This window comes from Schistocerca gregaria, chromosome 8 (genome assembly GCF_023897955.1).
Source record: "Schistocerca gregaria isolate iqSchGreg1 chromosome 8, iqSchGreg1.2, whole genome shotgun sequence".
NCBI lineage: Eukaryota > Metazoa > Arthropoda > Insecta > Orthoptera > Acrididae > Schistocerca > Schistocerca gregaria.
The window spans coordinates 450573128-450593812 of NC_064927.1; the positions used below are offsets into that span (position 1 = coordinate 450573128).

Consider the following 20685-nt stretch of genomic DNA (forward strand, 5'->3'; position numbering starts at 1 on the left):
AGGTCAATCCTAACACTGGAATGGCGTTTCGGCTGGTGGAATTGGTATGAGATGGCCACGTGGTTTCTGAGGAACTGCCTTTCTCCTCTGGCACTCTCGACAGTGCAACACATAGTGATGGACACTCCGAAATAAACCTGGCCAGAAAAATCTCTTGCGGATCCTACCATATGTCTTAATAAATCCTAAATGTCCAGACTCAGGTGTGTCATGGAATTTCTGTAGAACATCTAAGCACATGTGTTTAGGAATCACTGGTAGCCACCTCTTTCCAACTGGATCAAAGTTTTTCTTGCAAAGTAATCCATTAACTAGGTTAAACTGTCCTTTCACATCCTCTGACTGATTTAAGGTAAGCATAATTTGAGATATCTTGGCATCCTTCTTCTGCTCAGCAGAGAGATCCTGGAGTGCAGTGAGACAGTCACTCTCTTCATCAAAGTCTTTATGGTCTTGCACAGGGTTTCTCGAGAGACAGTCGGCATCTTGGTGTTTTCTTCCACTTTTGTACACTATGGTAATGTCATACTTTTCAAGATGTAGTGCCCACCTGACGAGTCGTCCTGTGGCATTCTTAAGACCTATCAACCACAAAGTGAATGATGGTCTGTAACAACTGTGAATGGCCTTTCATAGAGATACTGTCGAAATTTGCACATGGCATCAGAACACAGCAAGACATTCTCTTTCTACATCTACATCTACATACATACTCCGCTATCCACCACACAGTGCCTGGCGGAGGGTACCTCATACCACAACTAGCATCTTCTCTCCCTGTTCCACTCCCAAACAGAACGAGGGAAAAATGACTGCCTATATGCCTCTGTATGAGCCCTAATCTCTCTTATCTTATCTTTGTGGTCTTTCCGCGAAATGTAAGTTGGTGGCAGTAAAATTGTGCTGCAGTCAGCCTCAAATGCTGGGCAGGAGAATTTCCTCAGTAGCAATTCATGAAAAGAATCCTCCTTTCCTCTAGAGACTCCCACACGAGTTTCTGAAGCATTTCCGTAACACCCACGTGATGATCAAACCCACCAGTAATAAATCTAACAGCCCGCCTCTGAATTGCTTCTATGTCCTCCCTCAGTTCGTACAGGTGGTTGGTGGAATTGGTGAAGTCGGAAAGCCTCGCTCGCGGGGTGGAATCAGAGCTAACTATTTGTAGTATCATTTCCAGAACCGATCGCGGTCCTCTCATTTTTAGCCGAGTGGAAGGCTTAGACCAGAGGCTCAGACGATTCTACGGAGATCTGGGGTGCAAATTTCTCAACCTCTGCTATTGGGTGGAGAAATGTAGGGTTCCCCTGAATAGGTCAGGCGTGCACTACACGCCGGAAGCGGCTACAAGGGTAGCGGAGTACGTGTGGAGTGCACATGTGGGTTTTTTAGGTCAGAGAATTCCCTCCCTAGGCCCAACAAGACGCCTCCAGAGACGCGGCAAGGTAGGAGTAGGCAAAATGCAACAGGGAATAACAATATTAATGTGCCAATAGTAAACTGCAGGAGTGTCTATAGAAAGGTTCCAGAACTGCTCTCATTAATAAACGGTCACAACGCCCATATAGTACTAGGGACAGAAAGTTGGCTGAAACCAGACGTAAACAGTAATGAAATCCTAAACTCAGATTGGAATGTATACCATAGAGATAGGCTGGACAGTGAAGGGGGAGGCGTGTTTATAGCAATAAGAAGTGCAATAGTATCAAAGGAAATAGACGGAGATCCGTAATGTGAAATAATTTGGGTGAAGGTCACGGTTAAAGCAGGCTGAAACAGGGTAATTGGATGTCTCTATAGGCCTCCTGGCTCAGCAGCTGTTGTGGCTGAGCACCTGAAGGATAATTTGGATAATATTTCGAGTAGATTTCCCCACCATGTTATAGTTCAGGGTGCAGATTTTAATTTGCCGGATATAGACTGGGAGACTCAAGCGTTCATAACGGGTGGCAAAGACAAAGAATCCAGTGAGATTTTTTTAAGTGCTTCATTGAATACTACTTTGAGCAGTTAAACAGAGAACTGACTCGTGGCGAAAACATATTAGACCTTCTGGTGACAAACAGACCCGAACTATTTGAAACAGTTAGCAAAGAACAGGGAATCAGCGATCATAAAGCGGTTACTGCATCGATGATTTCAGCCGTAAATGGAAATATTAAAAAAGGTAGGAAGGTTTTTCTGTTTAGCAAAAGTGACAAAAAGCAGATTACAGAGTACCTGACGGCTCAACACAAAAGTTTTGTCTCAAGTACAGATAGTGTTGAGGATCAGTGGACAAAGTTCAAAACCATCGTACAATATGCGTTAGATGAGTATGGGCCAAGCAAGATCGTAAGAGATGGAAAAGAGCCACCGTGGTACAACAACCGAGTTAGGAAACTGCTGCGGAAGAAAAGGGAACTTCACAGCAAACTTAAACATAGCCAAAGCCTTGCAGACAAACAAAAATTACGCAAAGCAAAATGTAGTGTGAGGAGGGCTATGCAAGAGGCGTTCAATAAATTCGAAAGTAAAGTTCCATGTACTGACTCGGCAGAAAATCCTAAGAAATTTTGGTCTTATGTCAAAGCGGTAGGTGGATCAAAACAAAATGTCCAGACACTCTGTGAGCAAAATGGTACTGAAACAGAGGATGACAGACTAAAGGCCGAAATACTAAATGTCTTTTTCCAAAGCTGTTTCACAGAGGAAGACTGCACTGTACTTCCTTCTCTAGATTGTCGCACAGATGACAAAATCATAGATATCAAAATAGACGACAGAGGGATAGAGAAACAATTGAAATTGCTCAAGAGAGGAAAGGCCGTTGGGATACCAGTTCGATTTTACACAGAGTACACGAAGGAACTTGGCCCCCCTTCCTGCAGCAGTGTACCATAGGTCTCTAGAAGAGCATAGCGTTCCAAAGGACTGGAAAAGGGCACAGGTCATCCCCGTTTTCAAGAAGGGATGTCGAACAGATCTGCAGAACTATAGACCTATATCTCTAACGTCGACCAGTTGTAGAATTTTGGAACACGTATTATGTTCGAGTATAATGACTTTTCTGGAGACTAGAAATCTACTCTGTAGGAATCAGCATGGGTTTTGAAAAAGACGGTCGTGTGAAACCCAGCTCGCGCTATTCGTCCACGAGACTCAGAGAGCCATAGACACGGGTTCCCAGATAGATGCCGTGTTTCTTGACTTCCGCAAGACATTCGATACAGTTCCCCACAGTCGTTTGATGAACAAAGTAAGAGCATATGGACTATCAGACCAATTGTGTGATTGGATTGAAGAGTTCCTAGCTAACAGAACGCAGCATGTCATTCTCAATGGAGAGAAGTCTTCCGAAGTAAGAGTAGTTTCAGGTGTGCTGCAGGGGAGTGTCATAGGTCCGTTGCTATTCACAATATACATAAATGACCTTGTGGATGGCATCTTAAGTTCACTGAGGCTTTTTGCAGATGATGGTGTGGTGTATCGAGAGCTGGTAACAATGGAAAATTGTACTGAAATGCAGGAGGATCTGCAGCGAATTGACGCATGGTGCAGGGAATGGCAATTGAATCTCAATGTAGACAAGTGTACTGTGCTGTGAATACATAGAAAGAAAGATCCCTTATCATTTAGCTACAATATAGCAGGTCAGCAACTGGAAGCAGTTAATTCCATAAATTATCTGGGAGTACGCATTAGGAGTGATTTAAAATGGAATGATCATATGAAGTTGATCATCGGTAAAGCAGATGCCAGACTGAGATTCATTGGAAGAATTCTAAGGAAATGCAATCCGAAAACAAAGGAAGTAGGTTACAGTACACTTGTTCACCCACTGCTTGAATACTGCTCAGCAGTGTGGGATCCGTACCAGATAGGGTTAATAGAAGAGATAGAGAAGATCCAATGGAGAGCAGCGCGCTTCGTTACAGGATCATTTAGTAATCGCAAAAGCGTTACGGAGATGATAGATAAACTCCAGTGGAAGACTGCAGGAGAGATGCTCAGTAGCTCGGTACGGGCTTTTGTTAGTGTTTCAAGAACATACCTTCACCGAAGAGTCAAGCAGTATATTGCTCCCTGCTACGTATATGTCACGAAGAGACCATGAGGATAAAATCAGAGAGATTAGAGCCCACACAGAAGCATACCGACAATCCTTCTTTCCACAAACAAAACGAGACTGGAATAGAAGGGAGAACCGACAGACGTACTCAGGGTACCCTCCGCCACACACTGTCAGGTGGCTTGCGGAGTAGGGATGTAGATGTAGATGTAGATGTAGAATCCAATGTGAGAGGGATCCCAAACGCTGGAGCAGTACTCAAGAATAGGTCGTATTAGTGTTTTATAAGTGGTCTCCTTTACATATGAACCACATCTTCCCAAAATTCTACCAATGAACCGGAGACGACTATCTGACTTCCCCACAACTGCCATTACATGCTTGTCCCACTTCATATCGCTCTGCAATGTTACGCCCAAATATTTAATCAATGTGACTGTGTCAAACGCTACACTACTAATGAAGTATTCAAACATTACAGGACTCTTTTCCTATCCATCTGCATTAATTTACATTTATCTATATTTAGAGTTAGCTGCCATTCTTTACACCAATCACAAATCCTGTCCAAGTCATCTTGTATCCTCCTACAGTCACTCAACGATGACACCTTCCCATACACCACAGCATCATCAGCAAACAGCCACACATTGCTATCCACCCTATCCAAAAGATCATTTATCCCTGGGGCACTCCAGATGATACCCTCACCTCCGATGAACACTCACCATCTATTACTTAAGAAGTCTTCGAGCCATTCACATACTTGAGGACCAATCCCATATGCTCATACCTTAGTTAGGAGTCTGCAGTGGGGCACCGAGTCAAATGCTTTCCGGAAGTCGAGGAATATGGCATCCATCTGATACCCTTCATCCATTGTTCGCAAGATATCATGTGAAAAAAGGGCGAGTTGAGTTTCACAGGAGCGATGCTTTCTAAAGCCGTGCTGATGCATGGACAGCAACTTCTCTGTCTCAAGGAAATTCATTATATTCTAACTGAGAATATGTTCGAGAAACCTGCAACAAACCGATGTTAAGGATATTGGTCTGTAATTTTGAGGATCCGTCGTTCTATATACAGGCGTCACCTGCGCGTTTTTCCAGTCGCTTGGGGCTTTACATTGGGCAAGAGATTTGCGATAAATGCAAGCTAAGTAAGGAGCCAATGCAGTAGAGTACGCTCTGTAAAACCGAATTGGATTCCCATCAGGACCTCGCGATTTATTTATTTTCAACCCATTCAGCTGCTTCTCAACCCCAGGGATGTCTATCACTATGTCCTCCATACGGGAATCTGTAAGAGACTCAAACGGTGGTGTGTTTGTAAGATCCTCCTATGTGAAAGATTTCTCAAATGCTAAATTTAAAATTTCAGCTTTCGGTTTGCTGTCTTCCGTTGCCAGGCTAGACTGAACAGTGAGTGACTGGATGGAAGCCTTCGACCCACTTACCGATTTTACATAAGACCAGAATTTCCTTGGGTTTTCAGCAAGATCTTTTGCCTTTTGCTAAGGTATGACGGTGGTAGTGGTTGAATGCTTCGCACATCACTCTTTTTACAGCAGCATGAATCTACTAACTTTTATTTGTCCTCTTTCTCACGATCTTCCTTGTACCGTGAGTGCAATTGCCTTTGCTTCCTGATCATTCCCCAAATTGCACCACGGTGGGTCTTTTCTGTCCGTAACCCACTTTTTCAGCACATACTTGTCCAATGCGTGATTTACAATGGGTTTAAAATTTGCCCATCATTCTTCAATGTCCATCATACCGCAAATAAATGAAGTCAATTCATTTACTAAGTGGAATACTAACAACTGCTTATCTGCTCTTTCTAGTAAGAATACTCACCTAGCCTTCTTGAATGACTTTTTAACTTTCGTAGCCATAGTCATAATGACAACATCATGATTACTAATCCCTGTCTCAACACTGACACCATCAATGAGGTCTGGTCTGTTCGTGGCTACCAGATCTAAAATATTTCCATTATGTGTTGGCTGTCGATTTAGCTGCTCAAAACAGTTTTTGGATAATGTGTTCAAAAGTAATTCACACTATGACTTGTCTGTACCACCTGTAATGACTCTATAGACATCCCACTCTATACTAGGTAGGTTGAAGTCGCCTCCGACTAATATAGCATGATCCGGATACTTTTGTGATACAGAATGTAGAATCCCTTTGAATGATTCTAGAACTGTCACTCTGAAACCTGGTGGCCAGTAATAACACCCCACAATTAACTTTATTTCCCCTGGCCCTGTTAAACGTGTCCAGATAACTTCACAATCACATTCTACTTCGACCTCCGTAGACACAATATTTTTGTCAACTGCAATGAAGACACCACCTCCTACGGTGTCTAATCTGTCTTTGCGATACATGTTCCAGCCCTCACTAAATATTTCAGAACTTCCTATCTCAGGGCTCAGCCAGGTCTCAGTCCCGAGAATAATTTGCGCGCCACACGCTTCCTGGAGGGCAGTAAATTCAGGAACTTTTTTCCGAACACTCTGAAAATTTACTGCTAATATCTTGATAGCTGAAGCGTCTCTATACTGAGCGCGTCCTGATTTCCCTGCCTGCACGTCGACTGGTGAGTGTTCATCAGGACACCTCACACTACTGCCTAGCCTAAAACAACCTAATGTGCACGCCACAAGTGCTCTGCTACCCAAGTAGCCGCTTCGTTTGTCATAGTGCACTGCTGACCTATCTAGGGGTGTCCTACAATTCCCCACCCAATAGCTCAAGTCTAGAAATCTGCAGCCAAGAGCGTCACAGAATCAACGAAGCCTCTGGTTGAGACCCTCCACTCGGCTCCAAACCAAGGGACCCTGATCCACTTGGGAACGATGCTGGAAATAGAGAGCTCTGCTTGCACCCTGCTTGCGAGGCCAGCGGGTTTCACCAAATCCGCCAGCTGCCTGTACGAACTGAGGATCACCTCAGAACCCAAGTGACAGGCATCTTTGATGCCGACGTGAGCAACTACTTGCACATGACTGCACCCCGTATGCTCGATAGTCGCAGGAAAGGCCGCCTCCACATCTTGGATGAGGCCCCCCAGCAGACAAACTGAGTGCACGTTGGATTTCTTTCCAGCCCTGTACGCTGTTTCCCTAAGGGGCTCCATCACCCGCCTAATGTTGGAGCTCCCAATAACCAGCAAGCCTTTGTTCCCGTGTGCCTGCTTGGACCCTCCTGAAGGAGTGGCCACCTGCCCACTGACAGCCTCCACATTGGCCCTCCGCCTCGAGCGACGCAAACGTGTTGCAGTCCGCCACCCACACTGAGGTGAGGGCGGCCCCAACGCACCGGGTACACTAGAAGGTGCCTCGGCGGGTGAGTCAGCGGACGTAGCAAGTGACACCTGGGCTGTGTCAAGCGACACGCCAGACCCTCTGCCATCACTGCACCTCAAGGCAGCAGCCTGAAGGCGACTGATCGTGGCCAACAGCACGCTCAGCTGCTCGCGAACCGCAGCTTGTTCCTCCTGCGCCCGCACACAGCACGCACACACCCTATCCATCGTACTGCTAATATCTAATGACTCTGCGAATTTATACTCTACAGCTATCAATAAGCAATATTAGTCCTCTCAAATATGAGAATACGCAAGATTTTTATGTAATTAAATATGCAAGCGCACAAACACTCAGAAAAAAATTAAGAATCAAACTACAAAACAAATATGAAATTGAAATATGCAGTTGAGTAGTTTCTCTCAGCTTTTGTAAGTGTCCTAGAAGCATAGGCTATAACCTTCCCTTTTGCACACAAAAATTGCACCAGAACAGTACCGATCGCATACCCACTGGCATCTGTGTGTAGTTCTGCAGGTGCTCTCTCATCATACAGACCAAGTACAGAGTCAGTCATCAGAGCTTTTCGCAGCACATCGAAAGAATCTTGTTGAACACCACCCCAGATAAATTTAGCATCAGCTTTTAACAACTCTTGGAGTGGCCTGGCTTTGATACAAAAGCCTTTGATAAAATGACAGTAATAAGAACATAATCCGAGGAAGCTGGTCACATCTCTAATACTTTTAGGAATAGGAAATTCTGTTGAAGCTCTCACCTTTTCTGGGTCTGGCCTCACACTTCGTTTGACACAAGGTGTCCAAGTATTTTGATTTCTTTTGCTCCCAAGAGACACTTTCTTGGATTAAGTTTCAGTCCACCTTGTTGGAGACACTTAAGAACAGCCCTCAGCCTTTTTATATGTTCATCAAATGTCTCTGAGAACACTATAATATCATCTAAATAACAAAGACACATCGTCCACTTCAGGTGACGTAGAAGATTATCCATCATGCCGTTTGATTTGTGTAATGCTGGTGCAGCATTACACAAATCAAACGGCATTACCTTAAACTCATACAGGCCCTCAGGGGTGATAAATGCAGTTTTCTCACGATCAGCCTCATTTACTTCAATTTGCCAGTATCGCGAGTACATGTCCATGGTTGAGAAAAATTTAGGCCCTTCAGACAATCTAGTGTATCGTCAATTCATGGAAGATGGTGATAAATGCAGTTTTCTCACAGCCCGCCTCATCTACTTCAATTACGTACCCTGAGTACATGTCCATGGTTGAGAAAAACTTTGCGCCCTTCAGACAATGTAGTGTATCATCAATTTGTGGAAGAGGGTAAACGTCCTTTTTAGTTATCTTACCTTGATTCCTGTAATCAACAGAAAAGCACCAACTGCCATCTTTCTACCTGACAAAGACCACTGGTGATGACCATGGGCTCTGTGAAGGCTGAATGATGTCATTCTTTATCATTTTCTCTTCTTCGTCGCAAATGGTTCGACATTCCGTTGCTGACACAGGGTAAGCTTATTGTTTGATGGTGTCCAGTGCTAATCCAGTGCTTCACCATTGATTTGTCTAATTTGCTCTTCACCTGTGGATTGAAGCATTCAGAGAACTCTTGAAGAATGGCAAGTAGCTTCTTCTGTTGCTCCTTAGTGATAGTGATATTTGAGCTAGAAGATCTTGTCTCATAGTGGTAGCACTAATTTCGCCCACAGACTCGGCATGAGAGGTTTCTATGACGCTCAGCTGTTCTGCAATTAATGGCTCAGCGTTTTCCTATGCACATGCATCTTGGAAGGGTCTGCAGTTCTCAGCTACAGTTAACTATTCACAATTCACCGAATCTGTCCTTAAATGAGATGACAGAGGCTGGGATGACCAAGTTATTCTCCAGTGGTACGCTTCTCTTACATTCCACTACAACAACCATGGGTTGATGCATAGCATGACACATGACAGTTACCTTTCCAGTGCTGACCACAGGAATGATCACTTCATTTAGCACACGTAATCTCCACACACTCGGATGTGCATCTTATTGTCCACAGTATCTCATCTCGTCTGGTATAATCTTCAAGCAACCACAATCTGTAATTGCCTGAGAAGCTTTCAATCCGAGAATGACACCATGACTACACTCTTGTAAGATGATGAATTCTAAGGGCTGTGTATGGCCATTTATACCCACACAAATGGTACATCTTCTTGTAGGTTTTGCATATTTCCCATTAGCCACCTTTAGCAGAGATGTTTTGTTGTCAATGAATACGGTTTTCTGCAACTGGTGATGGTACTTATCCGAAATGACTGAATATGGTGCTTCAGAGTCCACAAGAGCTTGGGCTGGTCAGCCATCCGTGAGGATATCGACATAGTTTCCTATCATTTTTGCAGTAATTGATGTCAGTGAATTTTTCTCTTCGGCGGCCTCACCTCCAAGGAAGGTCGCACCCTCTAGTTTTCCAGGTTGCGGTGGCTAGGTGATCAGCTGGAGCTTCTAAACGGTGATGGAGACCTTGATCTTTGTGTTGGGGAGCGTCTTCTCCAGCGGCTAGCTTGCGGCAATGGTGACCTATGTCTTCCTGCATCCACATCTTCACCGTCCCAGAGCTGGCATGGGCTTCATCAAGTATCCACTGCCTTTCTTGACAATAGCGCACCACATGTCCCGTTCATCCACAGTGGAAACATACTGGTTGGTTATCCTGGGTCCTCCAGAAGTCAGTCTTTCTTGGTGCCCAAAAAGGTTCCTCATGCAGTGTTGTAGGAACTTAACTCCACCTGGGTCTCAACTTTTTTACAATTTTACAGGGAAATGAAGGACAAGAGATTGGGTTCCATGTCTGTTCCACTTCCTCCCTTATACCCCCTTGAAGGGTCTTGGTTTTTTGCTCGCTGTGCAATCCAAGTGCCTTCTGAACTTCCTCTCTCACTATCTGATGCAGAAAACTTGTGAAATCAGTTGCTTCCTCCATCACAGATATCGATATGATGTTTGGAAGCCATTCAAACTTCTTGCATGTAATTCTTTTTTGATGCATTGTCTTGATATACTGGCACAATTTTATGAAGTCATCTGCTGTTGAAACCTCCTTCAGGAGTAGGGCTTGATTCATGTCCTCAGCAACACCCTTGATGAGATGTGCAACCTTATCTTCCTCCTTCATTCTAGGATCCACTATTTTACACAGCTCCAAGACATCTTTAATGAAGGATGCTGTAGTTTCTCCTGGACGCTGTGCCCTGCACTTTAATTTATCTTCAGCCTTGCAGTTCTGTAGTTGTGTGTTGCCAAAATACTTGCGCAGTTCCACCTGGAATACTTCCCAGCTTATTGACTTGTCTTCGTTGTTCTCATACCATTGCTTGGCAATGCCCTCCAAGAAGAAAAGCATGTTAGCTAAATACACGATGTTATCCCATCTGTTAAATTTGGCTGTAGGCTCATATACCTTCAGCCACTTGTTTGGATCTTGGCCATCGTCACCAGAGAACCTCTTATGTTGTGGAACACAGTTGCTGTCATCGTAACATCCTCCTCTTCTTATGTCTCTGGTAAATTGCAATCTGTTGAATATGGCTCAAACTCGGGTTTCTCACCACGTAAACAGCGGCTCTGCCATGGCCTGATGGGAGCCACTGTCTCGTCAATAATGTGTGCTATCACAAGTTCCAATACCCAGCATATCCACCTGAATAAGGTCACGTAGAAGAAGGTGTAACTAGTTGAATGGCGAACACTAACTTCACTCAATGAAGGTTTATTCAGCACTTGCACTACAAGAGTGCAGTGCAAACTGCATCTGGCCAGAACACATACAGGACATATACAGCTACAGAACATTCCAGTACAGTGACTCTTGACATTCACGGATACTTCAAGAATGTACTCAAACTGAACATAGAAATTAAAATTGTACAGTCCACGGAGTTTTGAACTCACGACCTCCCATGCAACAGTTTAGTATGATAACCACCACGCCACGGTGCTACTCAGTTTGTTATGTGACAATATTATGATAGTTGCTACTCACCATAGAGTGGAGATGCAGAGTTGCAGATAGGCACAGCAAAAAGACTCTCGAAAAGTGATCTTTCGGCCAACAATGCCTTTGTCGAAAATAGACAACGCAACTCATGCACACACGACCACAGTCTCTGGCAGCTAAAGCTACATTGTGAGCAGCAGCGCATGATGGGAGAGGCACCCACCTGAGGGTAAGGTAGAGGCTGGGGTGGGGAGAGAGATGGAGAGCAGTGTAGTGGTGGGGGGCATCAAGTGCTGCTAGTGCGAATGTGCAGGGATGAGGTGGAGAGAGGGTAAGGCAGCTAGGTACAGTTGGAAGGTTAGACAGAGGGGGAGGGGGGCTAGCTGAAAAGGAGAGAAGTGAAAACACTGGGTGCATTGGTGGGATAGAGGGCTGGGTAGTGTTGGAATAGGAACAGGGAAGGGGCTAGATGGGTAAGGGCAATTACTAATAAACGTTGAGCCCAGGAGGGTTACGGAAATGTAGGATATATTGCAGGGAGAGGGTGAGTTTGCAGCTGCGCAGTTCATAAAAGCCTGTGTTGGTGGGAAGGATCCAGATGACACAGGCTGTGAAGCAATCATTGGAATGAAGACTGTCATGTTGGGTGGGGTACTCAGCAACAGGGTGGTCCAGTTGTTTTTTGGCCGAAGTTTGTTGGTGGAAATTAATGCGGACAGACAGTTTGTTGGTTGTCATGCCCATGTAGAATGCAGCTCAGTAGTTGCAGCTTAGCTTGTAGATCACTTCTACTTCTACATGACTACTCTGCAATTCACATTTAAGTGCTTGGCAGAGGGTTCATTGAACCACAATCATACTATCTCTCTACTATTCCACTCCCGAACAGCGAGCGGGAAAAACGAACACCTAAACCTTTCTGTTCGAGCTCTGATTTCTCTTATTTTATTTTGATGATCATTCCTACCTATGTAGGTTGGGCTCAACAAAATATTTTCGCATTCGGAAGAGAAAGTTGGTGACTGAAATTTCGTAAAAAGGTCTCGCCGCGACGAAAAACGTCTATGCTGTAATGACTTCCATCCAAACTCGTGTATCATATCTGCCACACTCTCTCCCCTATAACGTAATAATACAAAACGAGCTGCCCTTTTTTGCACCCTTTCGATGTCCTCCGTCAATCCCACCTGGTAAGGATCCCACACCGCGCAGCAATATTCTAACAGAGGACGAACGAGTGTAGTGTAAGCTGTCTCCTTAGTGGACTTGTTGCATCTTCTAAGTGTCCTGCCAATGAAACGCAACCTTTGGCTCGCCTTCCTGACAATATTATCTATGTGGTCCTTCCAACTGAAGTTGTTCGTAATTTTAACACCCAGGTACTTAGTTGAATTGACAGCCTTGAGAATTGTACTATTTATCCAGTAATCGAATTCCAACGGATTTATTTTGGAACTCATGTGGATCATCTCACACTTTTCGTTATTTAGCGTCAACTGCCACCTGACACACCATACAGCAATCTTTTCTAAATCGCTTTGCAACTGATACTGGTCTTCGAATGACCTTACTAGATGGTAAATTACAGCATCATCTGCAAACAATCTAAGAGAACTGCTCAGATTGTCACCCAGGTCATTTATACAGATCAGGAACAGCAGAGGTCCCAGGACGCTTCCCTGGGGAACACCTGATATCACTTCAGTTTTATTTGATGATTTGCCGTCTATTACTATGAACTGCGACCTTCCTGATAGGAAATCATGAATCCAGTCGCACATCTGAGACGATACCCCATAGCTCCGCAGCTTGATTAGAAGTCGCTTGTGAGGAACGGTGTCAAAAGCTTTCCGGAAATCTAGAAATACGGAATCAACTTGAGATCCCCTGTCGATAGCGGCCATTACTTCGTGTGAATAAAGAGCTAGCTGCGTTGCACAAGAGCGATGTTTTCTGAAGCCATGCTGATTACTTGTCAATAGATCGTTCCCTTCGAGGTGATTCATAATGTTTGAATACAGTATATGCTCCAAAACCCTATTGCAAACCGACGTCAATGATATAGGTCTGTAGTTAAATGGATTACTCCTACTACCCTTCTTGAACACTGGTGCGACCTGCGCAATTTTCCAGTCTGTAGGTACAGATCTATCGGTGAGCGAGCGGTTGTATATGAGTGCTAAGTAGGGAGCTATAGTAGCAGCGTAATCTGAAAGGAACCTAATCGATATACAATCTGGACCTGAAGACTTGCCCGTATCAAGCGATTTGAGTTGCTTCGTAACCCCTAAGGTATCTACTTCTAAGAAACTCATGCTAGCAGATGTTCGTGTTTCAAATTCTGGAATATTCCATTCGTCTTCCCTGGTGAAGGAATTTCGGAAAACTGGGTTCAATAACTCCGCTTTAGCAGCACAGTCGTCGATAACAGTACCATCGGCACTGCGCAGCGAAGGTATTGACTGCGTCTTGCCGCTTGCGTACTTTACATACGACCAGAATTTCTTTGGATTTTCTACCAAATTTCGAGACAATGTTTCGTTGTGGAACCTATTAAAGGCATCTCGCATCGAAGTACGTGCCAAATTTCGCGCGTCTGTTAATTTTAGCCCATCTTCGGGATTTCGTGTTCTTCTGATCTTCGCATGCTTTTTCCGTTGCCTCTGCAACAGCGTTCGGACCTTTTTGTGTACCACTGGGGATCCGTTCCATCTCTTACCAATTTATGAGGTATGAATATCTCAATTGCTGTTGCTACTATATCTTTGAATTTGAGCCACATCTCGACTACATTCGCATAGTCAGTTCGGAAGGAATGGAAATTGTCTTTTAGGAAGGCTTCTAGTGACACTTTATCCGCTTTTTTAAATAAAATTATTTTGCGTTTGTTTCTGATGGATTTGGAAGAAATGGTATTGAGCCTAGACCTTGTTGTCTGGTTTCACAAGTAGCCCTGCCTTTGACGGGATAGGTGATGTTTGTAAGTGGACTGGAATAGGTGGTGATGTGAGGATGTATGGTACAGGCCTGGCATCTAGGTCTATTACAGGGATACAAGCCATTTTTAAGGTTGGAGAGGTGCTCGGGACAAAGTTGACATGGATTACTGGAGATCGGGGGACCTGGCATGATGCGAAGCTTGTGAACCGTGCCGTTAGTGACGACGGAAATGTTGCCGGCGGCACGGGAGACGGTTTGTTTACAATGTGTGGCAGGCGAGGCGTGGTCCTGGTGTTCGGAGCCACTCGGCAGATCCGACGGGAGCCGAGGCGGTGAAGTGTCCCAGGAGTCAAGTGACAAGATGACCGCCGGCCTGAAGTAGTGGCACCGTGGTCGGGTGAGCTCAATAGAGCTCGTGAGCTGTTATTGAGTCCATTGTCTGAGGACGCGGCATGTGCCAGCATGGTCGTGGGTGAAATGCTTGGCGCAAGTGCACTGTTTGTGTTGTCAGTGGCGGTCGCACGGTGGCGCACAGGAGCCGAAGTTGCATAGTTTGAGATGCTGTCCGCGAAGGACGGGGTAGGAGCCATCAGTTCGGGAACACGTGACGCTCGTCGCGATTGCGCACTTGTGTCCAGCCGAGTGTCAAACGCTGCCATGTTAGGATGGTGTGGCCCTGCAGAACTGTCAGTACACATTATGGCAGTCTTGATTGCACAGTTGCGAGGGGTAGTTGGAGGTAAACACACAGAGGCTCGATTGCTAGGATTGCAAGCAGATTCAGTGCACTTATTGACCTTACTTTGTCCTTGCTGTAGTGTCTGTAATTCCTTTTCTGCATTGGATAGCTGGAGCCGTGTCAAGGGGGGTTTGCTTGACGGAGCATAGGGGAAGTGAGTCTTGGACGGATGATGAAACACGGTGTTTCGCACTAGGTCCGGTGAAAGTTTGTGGTGTCGCAAGAAGTCAATGCCTAGTATAGATTTGTCAATTTTGCACACCAAAAAAGTCTACTCGAGTTTGCAGTTTGCGGAGAGTGAGATGACATGGGAAGTAGAACCCGAGCATTGTAGTTTAGTTGAATTCACGGCTTGCAGTAAAGTATGATGAAGGCAGATGTTTGACGACACTAAGGACGTAATCAACAGCGAAACATCGGCGCCTGTCTCCACTAGGAAAAGATATCCCGACGAAATGTCTTTAATGTAAAGTCGGCCGCAATTATACGGTCGTTCCTGGACAGGATGGAGCACTGGGGGGCGCCTGCCATGTTGTGCGCAGAAGGCAGCACCCAGACCTACCTGCGATTGGCCTTTGGGAAGTAGCAGAGTGGTTTGCAGTTCAGTGCCACCTCACCAAACTGTGTGTGGAAGTAACAGTACAGGTAGTGTGGTTGCATTTCCTGCGGAAAGTGCATTTCCAGTGGCGATGGCCAAGGTTCGGTGACAGGAGGGGATGTGACCGTGGGTGGAGCCGGTGACGTCCCAGTTGCTTGTTTACTACTTCCCGGAGCGAGCGGAAGTGTCGGCACAGTATGGCCCCGGCCGCGTCCAGCTGCAGGGCTACGAGCCTGAACCTGAGACTTGTCAGGTAGGCATTGGCAGGCGAAATAGAACAGTGATGCATCGTGTAGCTTGTCACCAATAGTCATTCTTTGCTCGACAGGTTCAGGAGACTTTTGAGCCAGAGCAAAGCGGATGTGAAGAGATAGTTTATCTGACCAGATGGTGAGGAAAGCTGCTTCAGAGAATAGATCGGCACTGACCAGGGCACATAGTCATCTCCAGGGCTGGGAACGTTTGTTGTTGCCTAGTCACTTAATGTGGAGCACTTGCCGTATTGTTGCCTCAGTTGAGCGTGGAAGCCAACGTAGAACTGTCTGTCTGGCTAGAGTGTACCGGGTAGATGAGTCCGGGACGTTAACCAGGTCAGCAATCAAGTCCTCCTGGTCATGCAGGTGGGTGATGAGGCACAGAAACCTGGTTGACTTGTCGAGTTTGTAATGGTCGAACACTTCGTCCACAATTTTGAACCAGGTTGCTGCTCTGTTGAGATTAAACGGCAGCAGCGTCGGTAAGTGTTGTAGATTGTTCTGAAGAACAGGTTGAGTTGAGTTCGTCAGGGCACTGCCTGCATCGAGCCGTTGTTGCTGTAGTATTCCAAGAGAGTGTGCCTCCAGGAGATGTGGCAGCGACGGCTGTTCAGGTGGCAGCATGAAGGTGACACGTTGTGGTTGAGCGTGATCCGTCGCAACGCGGAAGGCCAACGCAGGTGAGACACCATAATGTGTCGACTGCGGTTGCGGAAGCTCAACACGTTGTGGGTGTATCGGATTGACGCGTTGTGGAAGACTGACACGGATGAGGCACCAAGATGTGCCGAGAACGGTAGCGGAAGCTCGACTGGAGCCAGCACGGGGGGCGACAAGTGAGAAGAAGTTCAAAGTTTGAGAACGTGTGTTAGTCCGTGGAAAGCTCGACGTATGATCAGAGCCGAGGCCACCTGTGTTGTAGGGAGGCTGCGGAGGTGTGGGCTGTCCAGAAGCACAGTGTGGGAAATGATGTTGAACTTGGGATGGCATGTGTGAATGTTCACTATTCATAGTCACTCCACTCAAAATGGTGTGCGTATAAGGTGAATGTCATGGCATAAAACACTGTGGCGTAGCAGTGGGATGGAGATGGAGGTCAGGCACAGATAACAAGTTATAGTTACTGTTGCAGGCCGAGGTATCGAAGTAGGAAGGCATGTACTGGTGCTGGACTGAGGCAGGTGCGGGCGTGGTCAGATGCTGAGGAGGTAGACCTGTGAATGAAGCAGTTCCAGCCACATGGCAGGTATCTGCATGGTACCGCATGGATTGCGGCATGGCAAATCGTTGTCCTGGCGGTAGTAGGCTGTCTGCCAGAGGATTTGTAGAAATCAGCATTGGTCCCGGAGATCTGTAGGAGGTAACTGCACAGTCGATGAGGGAGGGCACATGTGGTGGGAACAACGGCGTTTGATAGCCGAAGTCATGTGCACTTCTAACCTCACTTATTGTTGCAGGCTCGAAAACTTCCGGCGAAATCGGCATAATCGTCGAGTGAAAGGCATTGTGTTGCACTCCTGGTGGGTGTACATCGCCCGTAACACGATGCATGTCGATCACAAGATCTGGCATTAGGCACTGGACCGAAGTCATTGTTCAAATGCTGTGTCGATGTAATACACACGAAAATAACCGACCCGGTGGTCACGGTCACACTAAAACGGCAAAAATGGAATCGTTACAACTGGGGGTCACCAGTCAGGGAGAAGTTCGGGTTGGTTACACCAAACAACACCCATTTTGCGGTAGTTCATTTATTCACCTAAGAACAGGCAAGGCTCACAATGAACTGAACGTGGCGGAACAGCCCAAAGACAATGCTCAGAGTCCAAAGACGATGCTCCGAGTCCAAAGACGAACTTGATGCTGGTGTCGACCTCATCGGCGCCACATATGTATATTTTGTATGTATGGAGATCCAATTTTTGCCTTGTGTAGTGAGTATGTACATTTTCATTTTTGAGGAATAGTGCGGGATTTTGAGTCACATACTGCTGTATGAATACTATGGTTTCATATATGTGAAGGCAAGGAAGTGGAAGGATTTGCAGTTTTTTGAAGAGTGGCTTGCAAGATTTTCTGTGTTTGGCACCTTCTGTGATTCTTAAGACTCCTTTTTGGATTCTAATAGCTTGATGGTGTTTGGAGAAGCTCTCCAGAAGTTGACTTCATACTTCAGCATTTATTGGGCACTTGCATAGTACACACTTTTTAGGCAGTCTTTACTACAGCAGCTTTCAAGGATTTTCATCATATAGCAGGATGTGTTCAATTTTTGCTGAGATTGTCAGTATGAGTTTCCATCTGACATTATCCTGGAACCACAGCCCGAGAAACTTTGTCAAGTCAACTCTATTTACAGCTTTGTTTGACAACAGATATTTATAGTTTGTGGAACATTTTCCTTGACATTATGGAAGCTGATTGCTACAGTTTTTTTCCTTGATTTATGAGTAACATATTGTATGTGAACCATTCTGTTATGCTATCCATTGTCTTTGTTATGTTTTCTTGTTGTAGGTTTTCTGATTTTGCTGTAATGAGAAACTTTATGTTTTCAGCAAACTGGTAAGCATTTTGATATGTATGTTTGTTTGTAAGTCATTTACATATAGGAGGAACAACACTGGTCCCAATACTGATCCTTGGGGAACATCATATTTCATGTCTTGATTATCGGAATAATGGTCTGTGATTTTGTTGCAGTCAGCATGTTGTTCTTCCACTGTTTGTTTCAGTTCACAAAGGGATGATCTGACACAGTCATTAGGAGTGCCTCTGAAACCGAGTTGATTTAATTTCTGTAGGAGTGCTTCATGATTTACTATATTGAATGCTATTGACAAGTTAAGGCATACACTAGTGACATAATCAACATTGTCCACTTTCTGGTAAATTTCACTTATGAATTCATAGATAGCACTGTTGGTTGAGCAGTTCTTCCTAAAACCGTATTGTGCTGTGGATAGGATTTGGTATTTTTCCATAAACGCTGTTTGTCGTTTGTGGAAGGTTTTCTCTAGAATATAAACCACTCAACCCAAAAACTGCAGTATGAGCCAGTCACATGCAAAACTGTCATCGGACCATGAGAGACATTTGAATGACTACACATTCAATATCTAAGGGAGGAACTTTGGTGATGCAAATAAACAAAATATCATTCTAATAGGACAAAAAACACATATTTCAATGGCATGACTTACTGCTATACTTTTCTCTGCTTAGACAAATTAATCTGTCTAAACAACAAGCTTTTTCTACTGACCCGATAGCATTGCAAATCTCTTCAATCTTCAGAGTTCAGGAGTAGGATTTCAAAAAAGTTGTCAAAGCACAATGAAACAGAACAATACACGCACTTCACCAAAGCCAATTTTTCACATTCAACATCACTTTTGCGTTCAAGCAGTCCAATATCAAACACCACACTAATTACATTGTCAAAAGATGATATTGGTATGCCGATATAATAACCTGCCTTTGCCAAGCATATTATAATCTAGGCTTGTACTCTGGTGCAGTAAGGTGACTGCATGGTGATGAAATGAGAATATGTAAATTTTCTAATGGTTTCCCACATTATAGTTGTACAAAATCAATTATCCTTCTCGATGATGAAATGAGAATATGTAAATTTCCTAATGGTTCTTCACATTATAGTTGTACAAAATCAGTTATCCTTCTCATGTAGAGCTTATACTACCTGAAGAAGTACACATCAAGGAGTTGCAAGCATTTTGTTGTTTTTATTGGCAGTATCTTGAACGTAACATCGTAGGTTGCAGAACTTTCATCTAGGAGAATATGATCGTTATGGACAGACCAGGAACCACACACCACTATCCTCTAGCAGACAATAGGCACCAACGGACAACAGCTGCATTTTGCATGTCATTGAATCAAACCATTGCTTTCAGGATGAGTGCTTTATATTCTAAGCACTTTGTATGTGGTTATAATTGTTCGAGATCACACATTTTGCTTGTCAGTAAGTTACATTGTTACAGTGTTTTTGCAATGGCCTGTGACTGGTTGAGCTCCTATCTTTCGTTAAAGGTGTCGGAGTAGAGAAATGTATCATGATGATGGAATTTTTGATGTAACATTCAGAAAAGTTTATAGGATTCCGAATTTCTTTATTAAGCTCTTCGCTGTTCACGGCATTTATAAATGATTTATCACTATGGTTGTCATCAGCAGATGCAGTGTCTTTTGCAGATGATACCAACTTGTGAAGGTTCACATTCCTTATTTCTTCATTTGTTGTCCTCAGTGACGATATAATGTGTTGTGATATTGGCTGAAAAATGGGGTGTGGAAGCACAACACTGACTACTTTAAATAATGTAGCCAACAACAGGTGCACAGTTGCATTTCACAGTAGTTTATTTTCACTGTTCACAAACCCCCCCAATAATACACAGTTATATATGGCCAGTGCACTATTGTTTTAAATTTCCATAAATCTCATTCTCATACTGCTACAATAGTTTACTGTTCAGCATCTACGAAAAGTAAAAATCTAACCACAAAGTTCACAGTTCTTGAAGAATGGAAAGGTACATATGGAACAGACACTGTTATTATTTTAAAATACGGCCTAATTGTGGTGGAGTGACTGTCTTGGGACCAAAAATCGGGCCCTTATAAATTCCTCACAGTAATAGGTACTGAAACTACACATTGTTCGAAGTTTAATTTACAGAAATTACAATTAAAACTTAAATTACAATTAAAACTTACATTAACTGAATACATCAAAAAATTGGTTCTTCT

At 44.4% G+C, this 20685-nt stretch overlaps 1 protein-coding gene across 1 annotated transcript in view; it reads left to right on the forward strand.

Moving 5' to 3' along the window:
* Window positions 1–20685, forward strand: part of LOC126284790 (probable E3 ubiquitin-protein ligase bre1) — a 339859-nt gene that overhangs the window by 258751 nt on the left and 60423 nt on the right. The gene's annotated exons all lie outside the window — the stretch shown is intronic.